At 47.2% G+C, this 17,948-nt stretch overlaps 1 protein-coding gene across 1 annotated transcript in view; it reads right to left on the minus strand.

The window, feature by feature from the left end:
* eif2ak2 (eukaryotic translation initiation factor 2-alpha kinase 2) overlaps positions 1 to 6,460 on the minus strand; it is a 122,993-nt gene extending 116,533 nt beyond the window's left edge. The window contains exon 1 of the mRNA XM_038800574.1: positions 6,210 to 6,460. The gene's annotated coding sequence lies outside the window, so the exon portion shown is untranslated. The remainder of the gene's footprint in view (positions 1 to 6,209) is intronic.
* Positions 6,461 to 17,948: the final 11,488 nt, after the last annotated feature.

Genomic DNA, 17,948 nt, shown 5'->3' on the forward strand with positions numbered 1-17,948 from the left:
GGAAAGAATTGTCGAATCTCTAGCTATTGATTTCTGTGCTCCACCTCTAGCTTTGTTTATACTCTGTCCCCTGCCATTTCTGAACAAAACACCTTGGACTGATGGGCAGCCTCCTGTCATTTTTCCTTTTCTGCCTGCAACACCCTATTCCTTTCAATTGCCTGTTTCAACTAATCTATTAAGATGAAGGATGGACATATTTGGATGTTGCTGCACTGTCTCTGTTCGACAGAATTGCACATTTCCATCCTCATTGACAGCCATGATGGGCACTGCCCGTCACTTATGCACCTCAACTGTTTTGTAAAAACAGCCAACTACCAGCTTAACAAAACCAAGTCCTTCAGTTCGCATTCCCTGTGTCACTACATTCCCAAGAACATTTCGATCATAACCTGACAGGGATGGAAGGCCAGCTTTCACATGTTTCATAGAATGGTCCTAAACGTATTGTTTTTTAGAGACACCCAGAGAGAACAGACAAAGGCGGCAAAATATCCTTTCAGTTTACAGGTTGCGAGAAACTTGACAACTGAACCATATTCTCATAAACATAGTCGCTGTCTGACTGACATGCGACTCCTGTCTAACATCAATGTGGTTGATTCTTCATTGCTCATTAGGGACGGATGAAGTTTAGCGGACTAGTGAGAGACACCCATATTCATACTGTTGACAATCGGTAGAAATTAACAAAGTTTATTGCGATACAAATCCAAAATCCTCCACTCCCCTAAGAGTCTCCTTCCCCAACCTGCACCCAGGCCGGGGTTTCTATATGAGTTGGGGCTCTCCCTGTTAAGGGGAATCCCTGCTCCCTTCAAAGGGCAGATCATGGGAAATTGTATTGTCGTGACCCCAGGGCCTCCATTGGGGTTATAACACATACCTAATGCTGCAACTTTAACACAACTCACTATAGGGCAGCCTAGTGGTTAGCACAACCGCCTCACGGCGCTGAGGTCCCAGGTTCAATCCCGGCTCTGGGTCACTGTCGTGTGGAGTTTGCACATTCTCCCCGTGTCAGCGTGGGTTTCGCCCCCACAACCCAAAAATGTGCAGAGTAGGTGGATTGGCCACGCTAAATTGCCCCTTAATTGGAAAAAATAATTGGGTAATCTAAATTTATAAAAAAAAAACACAACTCACTATCACAAGGCTCTAAAAATGGACAGTATCAGATCACCAGGTCTGTGGCCAATTCACCCAGAGTGTCAAGTGGCAAAGGACACTGGACAACACTGCGATAGGCCAAGGAAAATGTGGATATTAGGATGATTTCTCTGAGTCCAAGACACTTTATTTTTCTCATAAATACAAATGGGAGAAATTTTATTGCAAGTGATTGGACCTTCAGAAGACTTCAACGGGGAATGTGGGAGGAATGTGGGAGAAGTGAGAGAAAAATGTGGAACAGGTGCTTGATCCAATGTTGTCTGATCAACCCTTTCATCCAACTCTAAACCACCTCCCAACCTGCTACCCTCAATCCCCCTCAAAAATTGATAGCAATCAATCTAATGCAACTGGGAACAATACTTCTCCAATTACTGTCCGTGAGAGGTCATGGGAAACCCATGCTTATTTGTGAGAGTGTGCCTTTGTGTTATGCACAGGAAAAATGGAGAGGTCCCAAGTTGGAAATTGGGTCCAGTTCTTGGGCAATTCTCCTTCAGATGCGTTCACACCACAACCTAGCACCCCGTACAAGGTAATTTCCTTGACCTGACTTCAGAGAAAAGCAGACTCTAGACTTGCAGCATAAACCCAGAGTTAAAGATCAGATTGGATTGGATTTTGTTTATTGCCACGTGTACTGAGGTACCGTAAAAAGTATCTGAAGAGAAAAGGAAATTTTTAAAAATGCATAATAGGGCAACACAAGTTACACAATGTAATTACATAAACACTGGCATTGGGTGAAGCATACAGGGTGTAGTGTTAATAAGGTCAGTCCATAAGAGGGTCATTTTGGACCCTGGTAACAGCGGGGAAGAAGCTGTTTTTGAGTCTGTTTGTGCGCGTTCTCAGACTTTTGTATCTCCTGCCCGATGGAAGAAGTTGGAAGAGTGAGTAAGCCGGGTGGGAGGGGTCTTTGATTATGCTGCCTGCTTTCCCCAGGCAGCGGGAGGTGTAGATGGAGTCAATGGATGGGAGGTAGGTTCGTGGGATGGACTGGGCGGTGTTCACGACTCCAGATTCCAGAGTTTGTGAGTTCAACCCACATCTTGTGACTTGAGCATATCATCCAGGTTAACACACGCAGTGTGTGCTGTATTGTCAGAGGTGCTGCCTTTTACATGATCCATTAAAGAGGGTATCCATATAGCCTCTCAGGTGGATATAGGAGAATACAAGCCCAGTTTGCCCAGTCTCTCTTCATAAAACAGTCCTGCCATCACCAAAACAAGTCTGGTGAACCAAAGCGGGAACGACCCATTTATTTCTACTCTGTTTTCTGCAGCTGGACAATCCTTGCCAGAATATTGTCTCTAATCTCATTATTTTGCTAATCAGCCTCCTGTTAGGGTCTTTATCAAAAACCTTCTAAAAATCCAAGTATATATCAAATCCATATCAATTATGTTAGTAACATCCGCAAAAAATTCCAACAAGTTCATCAAATATGAAATATTCCCATGAAAGATTGCATTATTTGAAGAAGGGGATGAAAATACTCTCCAGTATCCAGGCCAATATTTAGCCCTCAACCAAAAATATCAAACCGTTTATCTGGTCTGATCACATTACTATTGTGGGACACTGCTGTGTGCAAAGTGCCTGCTGGACAAGGGGTTACAGACTAAAGAGCCAGTAGTGAAATTAGGTAACACTGTAGAACACTATAAACGGGTTGTAGATGTTGGAATTTTATTCAGAAAATGGTAATTGATGCGAGATCATTTGTTAATTTTAAATTTGGGATTGATAAATTTTTGCCAAACAGAGCATTCAGGGATAAAAGCAAATTACTGTGGATGCTGGAATCTGAAACCAAAAGAGAAAATGCTGGAAAATCTCAGCAGGTCTGGCAGCATCTGTAGGGAGAGAAAAGAGCGAACGATTCGGGTCCATACGACCTTTTGTCAAAGCATTAAGGAATAGGAGACAAAAGTGGGTATATCGATGGGGTTGACCAGACGACCCTGATTTGTCGCACAGTCCTGGTTTCCCGATAGCATCCTCAAAATGGTTCAAATGGCCCCGTTTTTCATTTTACTGTTTATACTGCATGAGTGGAAAGAATTTAAATTGAATACAGGGTTGCAAGTGTCCTAGATCTGTCAATTTTTTTTCCCAGTCAGTGTGGTTTGTGTCACTTCGCACTAGTCAGTGTAGTTTGTGATGATCTGCGGCAATTTATCCATAGTCGGTGTAGTTTGTGACAATTTACCCACAGTCGGTGCAGTTTGTGACAATTTACCCAGTCGGTGCAGTTTGTGACAATTTACCCACAGTCGGTGCAGTTTGTGACAATTTACCCAGTCGGTGCAGTTTGTGACAATTTACCCACAGTCGGTGCAGTTTGTGACAATTTACCCACTGTCGGTGCAGTTTGTGACAATTTACCCACTGTCGGTGCAGTTTGTGACAATTTACCTACTGTCGGTGCAGTTTGTGACAATTTACCCACAGTCGGTGCAGTTTGTGACACTTTACCCACAGTCCGTGCAGTTTGTGACAATTTACCCACAGTCGGTGCAGTGTGTGACAATTTACCCAGTCGGTGCAGTTTGTGACAATTTACCCACAGTCGGTGCAGTTTGTGACAATTTACCCACAGTCGGTGCTGTTTGTGACAATTTACCCACAGTCGGTGCAGTTTGTGACAATTTACCCAGTCGGTGCAGTTTGTGACAATTTACCCACAGTCGGTGCAGTTTGTGACAATTTACCCAGTCGGTGCAGTTTGTGACAATTTACCCACAGTCGGTGCAGTTTGTGACAATTTACCCACAGTCGGTGCAGTTTGTGACAATTTACCCAGTCGTTGCAGTTTGTGACAATTTACCCACAGTCGGTGCTGTTTGTGACAATTTACCCACAGTCGGTGCAGTTTGTGACAATTTACCCAAAGTCGGTGCAGTTTGTGACAATTTACCCAAAGTCGGTGCAGTTTGTGACAATTTACCCACAGTCGGTGCAGTTTGTGACAATTTACCCACTGTCGGTGCAGTTTGTGACAATTTACCCACAGTCAGTGCAGTTTGTGATAATTTACCCACAGTCGGTGCAGTTTGTGACAATTTACCCACAGTCAGTGCAGTTTGTGACAATTTACCCACAGTCGGTGCAGTTTGTGACAATTTACACAGTCAGTGCAGTTTGTGACAATTTACCCACTGTCGGTGCAGTTTGTGACAATTTACCCACAGTCGGTGCAGTTTGTGACAATTTACCCACAGTCGGTGCAGTTTGTGACAATTTACCCACAGTCGGTGCAGTTTGTGACAATTTACCCACAGTCGGTGCAGTTTGTGACAATTTACCCACAGTCGGTGCAGTTTGTGACAATTTACCCACAGTCGGTGCAGTTTGTGACAATTTACCCACAGTCGGTGCAGTTTGTGACAATTTACCCACAGTCAGTGCAGTTTGTGACAATTTACCCACAGTCGGTGCAGTTTGTGACAATTTACCCACAGTCGGTGCAGTTTGTGACAATTTACCCACAGTCGGTGCAGTTTGTGACAATTTACCCACAGTCGGTGCTGTTTGTGACAATTTACCCACTGTCGGTGCAGTTTGTGACAATTTACCCACAGTCGGTGCAGTTTGTGACAATTTACCCACAGTCGGTGCAGTTTGTGACAATTTACCCACAGTCGGTGCAGTTTGTGACAATTTACCCACAGTCGGTGCAGTTTGTGACAATTTACCCACAGTCGGTGCAGTTTGTGACACTTAGCGCCACAGTCGTAGAATCATAGAATTTAGAGCGCAGAAGGAGGCCATTCAGCAAATCGAGTCTGCACTGGCCCTTGGAAGGGGCACCCTAATTAAGCCCATGCCTCCACCCTATCCCCATAACCCAGTAACCCCACCTAACCTTTCCTCCGGAGCACACGGAGGAAACTCATGCAGACAGGGGGAGAAAGTGCTGACTCTGCACAGATAGTGACTCAAGCCGCAAATCAAATCTGAGACCCTGGAGCTGTGAAGCAACTGTGATAATAACTGTGCTACCGTGCCCACAGTAGGTGCAGTTTGTGACACTTTATCCACAGTTGGTACAGTTCGTGACTCTGTGGAGTTAGAGTTATACATGGACTTAGGGTTGTTTAGGGTGCTGGTCAGTTTATGGGCAGCACGGTAGCATTGTGGATAGCACAATCGCTTCACAGCTCCAGGGTCCCAGGTTCGATTCTGGCTTGGGTCACTGTCTGTGCGGAGTCTGCACATCCTCCCCGTGTGTGCGTGGGTTTCCTCCGGGTGCTCCGGTTTCCTCCCACAGTCCAAAGATGTGCAGGTTAGGTGGACTGGCCATGATAAATTGCCCTTAGTGTTCAAAATTGCCCTTAGTGTTGGGTGGGGTTACTGGGTTATGGGGGTGGGGTGGAGGTGTTAACCTTGGGTGGGGTGCTCTTTCCAGGAGCCGGTGCAGACTCGATGGGCCGAATGGCCTCCTTCTGCACTGTAAATTCTATGATTCTACGACTGTGGTGCTAAGTGTCACAAACTGTAAATTCTATGTAATATGTAAATCTCATTGAATGCCAGAACATGCCAGAGTGCTATGGGGCCTACTCCTGTTTATATGTAACATCACATCAAAAGGTGCAAAGCCCTTTGGGACTTCGAAGGACCATGAGAGGCACTATATAATTGCAAGTCTCCCGGTTCTTCAACTTTGTCTCATCTGAAACACAGCAGGTCTGACAGCAGAGCGTCAGCTTTAATATTGCACTCCTGTCTCTGCAATGCTGCGTTCCAGTCCAGAAGGAGGGTTGAATCCACAGCCACTGATTGGAGACATGAGAGAGCCAGGGCTGGCACTCAATCACCCTCACTATTCATTACTAACTGATAGAATATACAGTTTACCTTTTCGCTGCAGCAGTTTTATAGATTAGGTATAGATTCTTCTCTCCCCCTCCCTCAATTGGTCAAGGTGCATTACCCACAAGTACAGGCCACTGTAAATAGTCATTATGCAACTAAGAATATTCTGCAGTTTCCAATGGAGATCTGAAAATACATCAACTTACGGTTAATGTTCGCACTCGGAATGTCAGTCAGTCTTCCTCACTGGAGCCGGCTGGGTCGCAGTTAAACACAATCTGCCTCGCCGCTCCTCTGGAAACCGAGTTTCGATTCTCGGCTTCCGATATTTTCCACTTTCGTTTTCCTCCAGTTTGGCGAGCGGGGTGCGGTTCGGGGCCGTCACTATCTTTCGAGAGCCTGACGTGGGCGTATGATTGCGCTGGTCTGCTCTGTGGACGCTGCAAACAGGGATACATGTCTGCAAGCAGAGCTTCACTGATAAAAGGGCAGGGTGTTAATGTCAGGAAGGGGTAGTGTAGAAGGAGTGTTATGTGGAGGCGGGGTTAGTTCATCGGTCCATACAAAATAGAAACATAAGTTGGCCATTCGGCCCCTACTCTACCATTCAAGAAGATCATGACTGATCGGTGTTTCTAATTCTACATTCCCATCTACCCTGGTAACCTTATTTTTAATAAACATTTTATTGAGGTATTTTTGGTACAGTAACAGCGACAAAATAAACAATATACATGAAACCACAAACATAGTTACTCCCTACTCTAATCTAAACTACCCACCCCATCTGCTGACAAATAATTTTCCGCAAAGAAGTCAATGAACGGTTGCCACCTCCGGGTGAACCCTAACAGTGACCCTCTCTAAGCGAACTTGATTTTCTCCAAACAGAGAAAGCTCGCCATGTCCGATAGCCAGTTCTCCGACTTTGAGGGCTTTGAGTCTCTCCAAGCTAATAGTATCCGTCTCTGGGCTACCAGGGAAGCAAGGCCAGAACATCTGCCTCTTTCTCTTCCTGGATTTCCGGGTCTTCTGACACCCTGAAAATCGCCACCTCTGGACTCAGCACCACCCTTGTTCTTAACACCGTGGACATGAAATCTGCAAACGCCTGCCAAAATCCCCGAAGATTTGGACATGTCCAGAACATGTGGACATGGTTCGCTGTCCCTCCTGGACATTTTGCACACTTGTCCTCCGCTCCAGAGAATCTGCTCATCCGGGCCACTGTCATGTCAAGAACTGCCCCCAAGTCTGCCAGGACTAACTGGAGACAGAGGGAAGTACCGGCTGAGGCTCCCCCAACAGAGAAGGACCGTTTCTGGCACCAGACAGAGTGGGGTAACAACGACAGAAACCCTAGAAGGAGGTGGCAAAAGAGGAATAGCAGGTGGGGATGCAGGGAAGTACACAACCTAGACGCCCCATCCTCCTCCGAAGGGGAACAATTATATAATATTACAACGAAGAAAGCAGAACCCATTAGGATTACCCCACGGGTGAACGGGTGGCCGACAATAATGGAAATAGACACGGGTGCGGCCGTATCAGTAATGGGAGTGGCAGCATTTAGAAAAGTCAAAGATGGACTCCAGCCACTAACCCTAACAAAAACATCGACAAAACTTAAAACCTACACGGGGGAACCCCTGGAAGTTCTAGGCACGACTCATGTACCTGTGAAATATGAAAAACAATTGCTCAGATTACCGTTGATAATAGTAGAGGGCTCCGGACCGAGCTTAATTGGACGGAACTGGCTGAAAGATCTTAAATTAGATTGGATGAAAATTTTCCAGAGTGGAAGCGGGCAGTTGAGTGGAGTACTCCAAAAATACCCGGAGGTCTTCCAGCAAGGTTTGGGGGAAATCATAGGCGCCAAAGCAACTTTGCACGTGGACCCAGAAGCCCTTCCGAAATTTTGTAAGGCCAGGCCAGTACCTTTTGCATCAAGGAAGAAAGTAGATGACGAAATAGAAAGGTTACGGCGCGACGGCATTATCAGACCAATACAATTCTCGGAATGGGCAGCGCCGGTGGTACCAATTTTGAAGCCAGACGGCTCGATACGTCTGTGGAGATTTCAAACAGACAGTAAACAAATACGCACTGCTGGACAAATACCCAATCCTGAAAATAGACGACCTATATGCCAAATTGGCAGGTGGGCTTTTGTTCATGAAACTAGACATGAGCCACTCCTACCTGCAGTTAAAACTGGACAAGGGCTCCCAGAAGTTCGCTACTATCAACACCCTGAAGGTCCTTTTTCGTTATACTAGGCTACCTTTTGGAGTGTCATCAGCCTGCGCTATATTCCAGCGTCGATGGAAAATATTCTGCAGGGACTACCGCAGGTGGCGATTTATTTGGACGATGTCTTAATCACGGGTAGGACAAACAGGGAACACTTAAGGAACCCGGAGGAAGTGCTCAGGCATTTCGCAAAGGCAGGCGTACGGCTAAAAAGGGAAAAATGTGTTTTTCTGGCCCCACAAGTGACGTACCTGGGATATAAAGTAGACGAGTCAGGCTTACATCCATTAGAAGACAGAGTAAGGGCAATAAAAGAAGCCCCAGCTCCCACCACGGTCCAGGAGTTACGATCATTTCTCGGGTTGGTAACCTATTATGGAAAATTTATTGAAAATAGGGCGTCCATCCTAGAACCCCTCCAGCAGCTACTAAAAAAGGGGCAAGAATGGAAATGGTCCACCCGCCAAAACCGAGCATTTAGGGACATTAAGGAACAGCTGTCATCCGAAAATGTCCTAGAGCATTATGACCCAAGGAAGGAGTTGGTGGTCACTTGTGATGCATCCCCCTATGGGGTAGGAGCCGTCTTAGCCCATAGAGGAAGGAATGGGGAAGAACGGCCAAAAGCCTGTGCTTCGAGGACCTTGGCGATGGCTGAGAGGAAGTACGCCCAAATCGAGAAGGAAGGACTGGTGGTGATATTCGCAATAAAAAAATTTCACCAATATCTGTACGGGCGGAAATTCACCCTAGTGACTGACCATAAGCCGTTATTAGGGTTATTAAAAGAAGACAAGTCAATACCCCCGATTGCATCAGCTAGAATCCAACGCTGGGCGTTGCTACTAGCGGCATATAGATATGTTCTGGAGCACAGACCGGGAACGCGAGTAGCACATGCAGATGCTTTGAGCAGACTTCCCCTCCCGGACACTCCGCCGCAAATACCAAAAGTAGAGGAGACAGTAATGACTCTAAATTTTTTGAACACCCTACCAGTAGACGCACAACGTATTCGGTGGTGGATGCAAAAAGACCCAGTTTTAGCCAAGATGAAGCATTTACTGCTAACAGGGGAACTGGAAAGACCAGTGGAGCCCCAGATGCACCCATACTGGAGCAGGAGGGACCAAATAACCGTAGAAGACGGTATCCTATTATGGGGAGCCCGGGTAATTGTCCCAGCTCAGGGCCGTCAGGCAATCTTAATTGAGTTACATCACGGACACCCAGTGATGTCTAAAATGAAGATGCTAGCTCGAAGCTACGTTTGGTGGCCAGGTTTGGACACAGACATAGTAGCCTTGATATGTCGGTGCCAGGAGTGCAAACAGGGGAAAAGAGTGCCACCAGCGGCGCCATTGCACCCGTGGGAATGGCCAGGCAGACCGTGGACCCGCCTGCATATTGACCACGCCGGCCCTTTCATGGGCTCAATGTTTTTGGTGATAGTGGACGCCCACTCCAAATGGTTGGACGTCCACCGGGTAAACACGGCAAGCACAGCATCGACAATTGAAAAGCTCAGGGCCTCGTTTGCAACACATGGGCTGCCGGAGGTATTGATGTCGGACAACGGAACGGCATTCACAAGTGGGGAATTTGGAAAATTCCTGAAGGAAAACGGAGTCCGTCACATCAAAACGGCCCCTTACCATCCAGCGACCAACGGCCTGGCAGAGAGAGCGGTCCAGACACTTAAAGCGGGACTCAAGAAGCAGCCGGCAGTGTCAATAGACACAAAGCTCTTCCGCTGGCTGTTTGATTACAGGACCACACCGCATTCCACAACGGGCATACCGCCAGCTGAACTCTTAATGGGAAGGCGGCTGCGAACGAGGCTGAGTCTCCTTTTCCCAAATTTAACGGGGAAAGTGGAGGAACAACAGGAGGCCCAACGCAGGGGGCATGATAATAGTCGGCAGCAGAGAAATTTCCAGGTGGGGGCACCGGTTTGGGTCAAGAATTATGGGAATGGACCAACGTGGGTCAAAGCACGGTAGAGTCCCAAACAGGGCCCATATCCTATGAGGTTTCAATAGGAGGTAAGGTGCTGAAGAAACACCTAGACCAAATAAGGGCAGCGGAACCACACCTGGAGGCAGGCGAAGCAGGACCGCCTCAAGCTGGGATAGCCCAGACGGAAAGGATACCCACACCCCAGCCCTGAGCAATTTCTCCAGACCCCGTCATCCAGTCATCAGAGTCGGAGATGGACACACTCGACGAGGCCGCCGCTACACCTCTCCCCGAGAAGGAAGAACAACTTCCAAGGAGGTCGTCAAGGAAAAGACGGGCACCTATAAGGTACACCCCGCCCAGTTTGGAGAACGACCCGGCGGACGACACAGAGGTGACAGACCCAGACAGAGGAGCAGGAAGAAGCTCAGAGGAATGCCAGCTGGCAGGAATTCCTCAGACCTTGGGGGGGGGGGGGGGTGTAATAAACTCCAATTGGCTTTATTGGTTGGCCAATTGGAGTATGAGCTCCCTCAATGATAGCTCATTGAGGGGGCCCATATAATCACCTGTGTAGGCTTTGTGAGCCAGTCTTAAGTTGACTGGACTGCTAGCAGCACTGTTTGTAGCTGCTCCTGTAATATCGTTATTGTAAATAAATATTGGTGTGGTGACGGAACTCCTGCCTCCCGTGGATTACTACAATCCCCATTCCAGATGTTGGGTGCAAATCAATAAGCAACAGCCGGCATAGCTCCTTGAAGTGTTGCTTTACAAAACACAGCCTGAGTCATTGACTCTGCTGATGTGGTTATGTGCAGATCCTGGGGTAGTGAAAAATATGGCCAAGAAATTCTGGTAGACTCCAGAACAATGGAGGCGTACTCTTAAAATTAGAACCAGGTCGTTTAGGAGTAAATCAGGAAGCTTTTCTTCAGAGAGTACTGGAAATCTGCAACTTTTTCCCCCAAAAGCTGTGGAAGGGTTAATTGGACCCTTCATGAGTGAGAATGATAGATTTTTGTTGGTTAAAAATAGCAAAGTGAGTAATAGAGTTAGGTCACAGATCAGTCATTATCTAAGTTTTTTAAATTTAAAGTACCCAATTTATTTTTTTCCAATTAAGGGCCAATTTAGTGTGGCCAATCCACCTAACCTGCACATCTTTGAGTGCAAACACGGGGAGAATGTGCAAACTCCACAGGGATATTGACCCAGGGTCGGGATCGAACCCGGGTCCTCGGCGCCATGAGGCAGCAGTGCTAACTACCTGCGCACCGCCCACACCTATCCTCCACCCCCTCAAAAAACCTGTTCATCCTGGGCACCGTCATACGTGCCCTGTGAACTGACTTGAATTGAGTAAGGCTAAGCCTCGCACACAAAGAGGATGCGTTCACTCTCCTCAAAGCTTCTCCCCACAGCACATCCTCCAACTCCCTCCCCAGCTCTTTCTCCCACTTGTGCTTGACTCATTGTAGATCTCCGACACTCTACCCTCAGCCACCCCTGTTTTCGACACCACCTTGTCCTGCAATCCCTGGGTTGGCAGGTCGTTGTGTTGCCATGTACATAGGAGAATGAAGGTTGATCTAAAACAAAAACATAGGGCAGCACAATGCCGACCGCCACTCCAGCAAAATTGGTCACCGTGCAATCAGAGAGGCGAAGACCATGACATCGGCCTTCCTCCTCTCCATGAGCTCGGCTTCTCCGAAACCCCAAATATCGCCACCGAAGGGTCCGGGCCAACCTCCTCCTCCACTATCCTGGCTAAGACCGTAAACACTCCCGCCCAGAATCTTCCCAATTTTTCGCAACCCCAAAACATGTGCGTGTGATTCGCTGGCCCCCACGTACACCTCTCACACTCATCTACTACCCCCTGAAAGAACCCACTCATTCTCGCCCATCTTAAACTGTATCAGGCTCATCCTTGCACAAGAGGAGGTCCTGTTTCCCCTTCGCAGTGCCTCACTCCATACTCCCCAGTTGATCTCCATTCCCACTCCGCTTTCCATTTCTCCTTGATCTTCACCACCCGCTCACCTCCGTTCCCCCAGCCACTTGTATATATATTCCCAATTCTTCCCTCCCCTTCCAAATCCTGAAGCAGCAGAATGTATCCCGGCCATCTCGGGAACCCCTTCCAGACCTTTCGTGCAAAGTAGATACCTGTAGATACCTGAACTCGCCACCCCTCGGCAGCTCTACCCTCTCCCTTAGCTTCGCCAGACTGACAACCCCTTCCTCCAAATACCTCACCCTCAATCAGCTCCACTTTGCCTCCATCTCCTGTATACACTATCCATCTCTCTTCTTCCCCCCCCCCCCATCCCCGGCTCAAACCCATGATTCTCGCACAGCAGCGTTAGCACCGACATCCCTTCCACCCTAAAATGCCTCCCTCAGCTAATTCCATATCTTCACCGTGGACTGCACCACTGGGCTCCCTGAATACCTACTCAGAGCTATTGCTGCCGTCACCATAGTCCTCAAACTAGACCCCTTACAAGATTCCTCCCCCATTCTAACCCACTCTACCCCTTCTCCTTCCCACCACCGCCGCACCTTGTCCACATTCGGCATCCAATAATAATGAAGCAAGTTCGGCAAGGCTATCTGCTGCCTCTGCCTCTGTAGCAGCGTCTTCCCCACCCTCGACACCTTCCCCGCCCATACAAAGTAGGAGATGATTGTGTCCACTTTTTGAAAAAAGGTCTTGGGTATAAAGATCGGGAGAGCCTGAAAGATAAACAAGAACCTCGGCAGAATATTCATTTTCATCACTTGGACCCTCCCTGCCAATGTTAAGTGCAGTGTATCCCACCTCTTAAGATCCTCCCTGGCCTCCTCCACCAGCTTTGTTAAGTTCCACTTATGGAGCCCCATCCATTCCCTCGCTACCTGAATTACTAAATACCTAAACCTATCCCTCGCTACCGTAAATGGCATCCCCCCAAAATTAGCCCGCTGTGCCAGCTCATTCACCGGGAATACCTCGTTTTTCCCTACATTCAGCTTGTACCCCGAGAACCCTCCAAACCTCCCCAATAGGCCCATATTCCTTCCCATACTCTCCAACGGATCCAAAACATACAGCAAGAGGTCATCGGCATAGAGCGACACCCGATGCTTCCTCTGTCCCCTGCTACTCTGCCGACCCACTGAGAGCCATCGCCAATGGCTCTATGGCCAGCGCAAACAGCAGCAGTGACAGCGGGCACCCCTGCCTCATACCCCTGTGTATGTCAAAGCTTTGTGAGCTTATATCATTCATCCTCCCCTCGCCCTTGGTGCCACATACAGCAACAGCACAATGCCACAAATCTCGGCCCAAACCCAAACCTTCACCACTCCGCCCGATCAAATGCCTTCTCCACGTCCATGGACACCACCACCTCCGGTACCAAAGCCCTCGAGGGATTCATCCACATTCAACAGCCGTCTTATATTACTCACGAGCTGCCTGCCCTTCACGAAGCCTGTTTGATATTCTGCCACCAACCCCGGGACAAAATTCTCTATCCTCTCCGACAACAACTTAGCCAATACTTTCACATCCGTGTTCAATAGCGATAGGGGTCTATACGACCCACATTCCACCGATCGTTCCCTTTTTTTGGGATTAGTGTGATTACTGCCTGTGTCATCGTCTCCGGAAACTTCCCCTTCTCCAGTGCTTCATTAAACGCCCCCAACAGATGTTTGTGCCAGGTCCATCGCGAATTCCTTCTAAAATTCCGCCGGGTACCCATCCGGCCCAGGGGCCTTCCCCTACTTCATACCCCTGATACTATCCAGCACCTTCCTCAGCCCCAGGGGCTCCTCCAACGCCTGCCTCTTTGCTTCCTCCACCTGGGGAAATTCCAGCTCGTCCAGAAACTGCCCCACTGTCCCCCTCCTCTCCTCCTGGGTCTGCCTCATAAAGTCCCAGATAATACTGTCTAAATGCCTAATTTATCTTCCCTGGCTCTGACACCACATCCCCAGCCCCAGTCCGGATCTTCAATATTTCCCTGGACGCAGCCTGCCTCCGCAGCTGGTGATCCCTCCATTATCTAAGTTAATGCCAACATAGGCTTGAGGCTGAACGGTCTATAGCTGTTTATATAGGCAGCCACAAATCAGCACAAAACTTGAATACGAACCGAATACAATTCCCTCTAACATTTAGGTTCAGAAGTACATATTGTTGGAGGTATTTTGCAAATCTATATCTTTTTAATTCGTTCAGCTGTGGGCATGACTGGCAGGGGCAGCATTTGTTGCCCATCCCTAATTGCTATTTGAACTGAATGGTTTGCTAGGCCATTTCAGAGGGCTTATAAGAGTCAAGCACATGGCTGTGGATCCTGAGTCACATGTAGGCCAGACCACAAAGGACGGCAGATTTCCTTGCCGAAAGGACATTACTGGCACGATAGCAGAGTGGTTATCACTGTTGCTTCAGAGCACCAGGGACCCGGGTTTGATTCTCTGCTTGGGTCACTGTGCGGAGTCTGCACGTTCATCCTATGTCTGCATAGGTTTCCTCCCACAAGTCCCGAAAGACGTGCTTGTTAGGTAAATTGGACATTCTGAATTCTCACTTGGTGTACCTGAACAGGTGCCGTAGTGTGGCAACTAGAGGAATTTCACAGTAACTTCATTGCAGTGTTAATGTAAGCCTACTTGTGACACTAATAAAGATTATTATTCCTGAATCAGATGGGTTTTTACAATGGCTGTTTCATGGTCATCGTTAAGACTTTTTAAATTCCAGATTTTTATTGAATTCATTTCACCGTTGCAGACATGGAGTCTCTTCCTGTAGCAGCAATGCAGAATCCAGGTGCACCCCACCCTCAAGGTTTCCTATCAACCACAAGGCCAGCTGGATCAGCATAGCTGGCTGACTGCCCCAAAACTACCCACTTTGACATCTGTGCTACTCAATGATGGAGCCAGTTGAGACATCTAGGTGTGGTGAATACAGGAAGCTTGTCCTGCATGTTGGTGCGTGTGGTTAAACCAGACAAATCCAAACTGAAGCACAGCCCAATGAGTCTAATTTGTGTTTATGTTTCTTTTCTACTAACTGGCTCACCCTATTTGAATTTTGTGTACATGTACTCAGCTCCCTTCATCAGTGAGTCATTCCTAGATCACAATGTCCAGGTCCTGGCAGCATCAGGAACCGGCAGCACTTGTCTGTCCTGGAGCTGGTCTTCTTAGCCTCTGTACAATCATGTATGTCTGATGGTATAGCTATGCTACAGATATACAAAACCCCGATTAGATCACTCTTGCAGTACCGTGTACAGTTCTGGGCACTACATCGAAGGAAGAATATATTGGCCCTGAAGGGAGCGCTGGTTAGATTTACTAGATGCGAGACTTTGAAAGTTAAATTACGAGGAGAGATTACACTAACCAGGATTATATTCCCAGGAATTTAGATCGATTTGCACCTGAATCTTGTACGTTTTCAATGTATTGAAGGAAACAGATAGGGTAGATGGAGAGAAACTATTTCCACTGATTGATGAATCTACAACTAGGCAACATCAGCTAAAGGCTGGGCCCAGCTCTTTCAGTTAAATTAGTAAACTCTTCCACATAAAACCTTCTTCTACAAATGGCAACTGGTACTGAGTCAATTTTTAATTTTAATGCTGCGATTGAAAGGCTTGTACTAAGGGATATCAGACAACGGCAGATTGAGAGAGCGAGATCATCTGATTAGTGGTGTTGCTGCAGACATTGCTGCTGATTGCGGAGTTCATTGTGTGCTTACCTTTTTGTGCACTTTTAGCTAGACCTCCTGCTCCCGGCTGGAACAATGTCCCTTAACTTCCAGGTTTCCCAGTGTCGCATTTAGGGGGTACCCCAATGATGCGCTGGGAGTCCCTCCAAGAAGTTCCCACGTAAGGGTTTACCCAGCAATTGCCCAGAAGTGCTAACATCCTCTGGACAATTGCGTTGAGCCGAGAACCATCTGACAGAAATGATTTAAATTGCGAACTTCGGATGGTTCTGCCAGTTTTATCCTGATAGTAGAGAAAAACAAAATCAGTCTAACTCCAGTGTAACTATTTAAAAGAAAACTGGTAGCACAGTGGCGCAGTGGGTTAGCCCTGATGCCTCACTGAGCCAAGTTCCAGGTTCGATCCCGGCCCTGGGTCACTGTCCGTATGGCGTTTGCACATTCTCCCCATGTTCGCGTGGGTTTCGCCCCCACAACCCAAAGATAAGCATGGTAGGTGGATTGGCCACGCTAAATTGCCCCTTAATTGGAAAAAAAATGAATTGGGTACTCTAAATTTTTATTTTTTTTAATAAAGATTCAGCCTCGCACAAACACTCCCCCTCCCCTATGAGCAAGGTTATAGATCATCATGATTTAATTGAATGGCATAACAGGCTTGAGGGGGCAAAATGATTACTTCCATACATTTGTATATGTGCGGGTGGGGGACGGGGAGATGTATTTCAGATGTGCATTCCCCCATGTGGGGGTTCAGTAGAAGCTTCCCCATCAATTGTAATCCTCTCTCAGCCATCACGTCTAAGCTGAAGAGCTGACAATCTTGCCTCTGAGCTGTGCTTTCGACTGTAGCATCCCTTCAACACCAAGACCATCTGATTTTGCTTCTGTAGCATCAACCATCCCCATCTCAGCTTCAGCTCATCTGCTGCTGGAGCCCTCATTCCCTGCCTTGGTCAGCTCTGGACTCAACAATGCAATACTCTCCATGTCAGTTTCCTATAAACCACAGCTCACCCAAAACTCGGCTGCTATAGCCTATCTCACACCAGGTCCCACTCACCCATCGTCAACCCGCAATGTCTCGAAGTCCTACAGTGGCTACACAATTTAAAATGTTCAGCCTGCTGTTTAAATCCTTATCTTACAATGTTGCATTGTGCAACCTTCACCCCACCATTTGCAGCCACACCTTCAGCTGTGTAAGCCTCAGGCTCAGGAATTTCATCCCACACTAAAGCATCAAGGAAGGACATTCTGAGCATGAATATTCCCCATGACCACAACCAGCAGATTTCCCGGCAGAAGTAATGTTACTTCATTACAATTAAATGTTTTATTCATAACATGCATAAATTCAACTTTTAGATTACTGGACTATGACAAAACACTAAATATTGCCAATGGAAAAATACAACTTGTATTTACATAACCTTTTAATCTAGAAAATACGCCAAAGCACTTCAGCCTGGAGGACAAAAATGAATATATTTTGTGGTCGACATTGACCCATGGAAGGAAAGATTAGAAGGGGAGAGTTGAAAGTCCTCTGATTGGGAGGGGGGGGGGGGGGAAATCAGATGAGAGAACATCATTTTTAAATTAAAAATAGGCAGTTTGGGAGAGAAATCAGGAAGAATTTTTTCACATAAAGGTTAGTAAAGATCTGGAATTCTTTAAAAAAGTCTGTTGAGGCTGAGATAATTGGAGTTTCTAAAACCGATGAATACATTTTGTTGACTGAGGGTATGATGGGGTATTGAGCTAAGGTGGGTAACTGGGATTGAAATATAGATCATCCATGATCTAATGGAATGACAAAGCAGCTTTAAGAGCTGATGAGCAGCGGGGACTCCAGTATCCCTGTGGAGCGACGTACAGATGGTTACATCATTGGAAAGAGTGTACTTCTTGCTGTTTGTCCGACTGTGATCCACTTACTATTTCACATTGTTCTCCAAGGGAAGAGTGAGAAAACACA

The sequence above is a fragment of the Scyliorhinus canicula genome, chromosome 6 (genome assembly GCF_902713615.1).
Source record: "Scyliorhinus canicula chromosome 6, sScyCan1.1, whole genome shotgun sequence".
NCBI classification, from domain to species: Eukaryota; Metazoa; Chordata; class Chondrichthyes; order Carcharhiniformes; family Scyliorhinidae; genus Scyliorhinus; species Scyliorhinus canicula.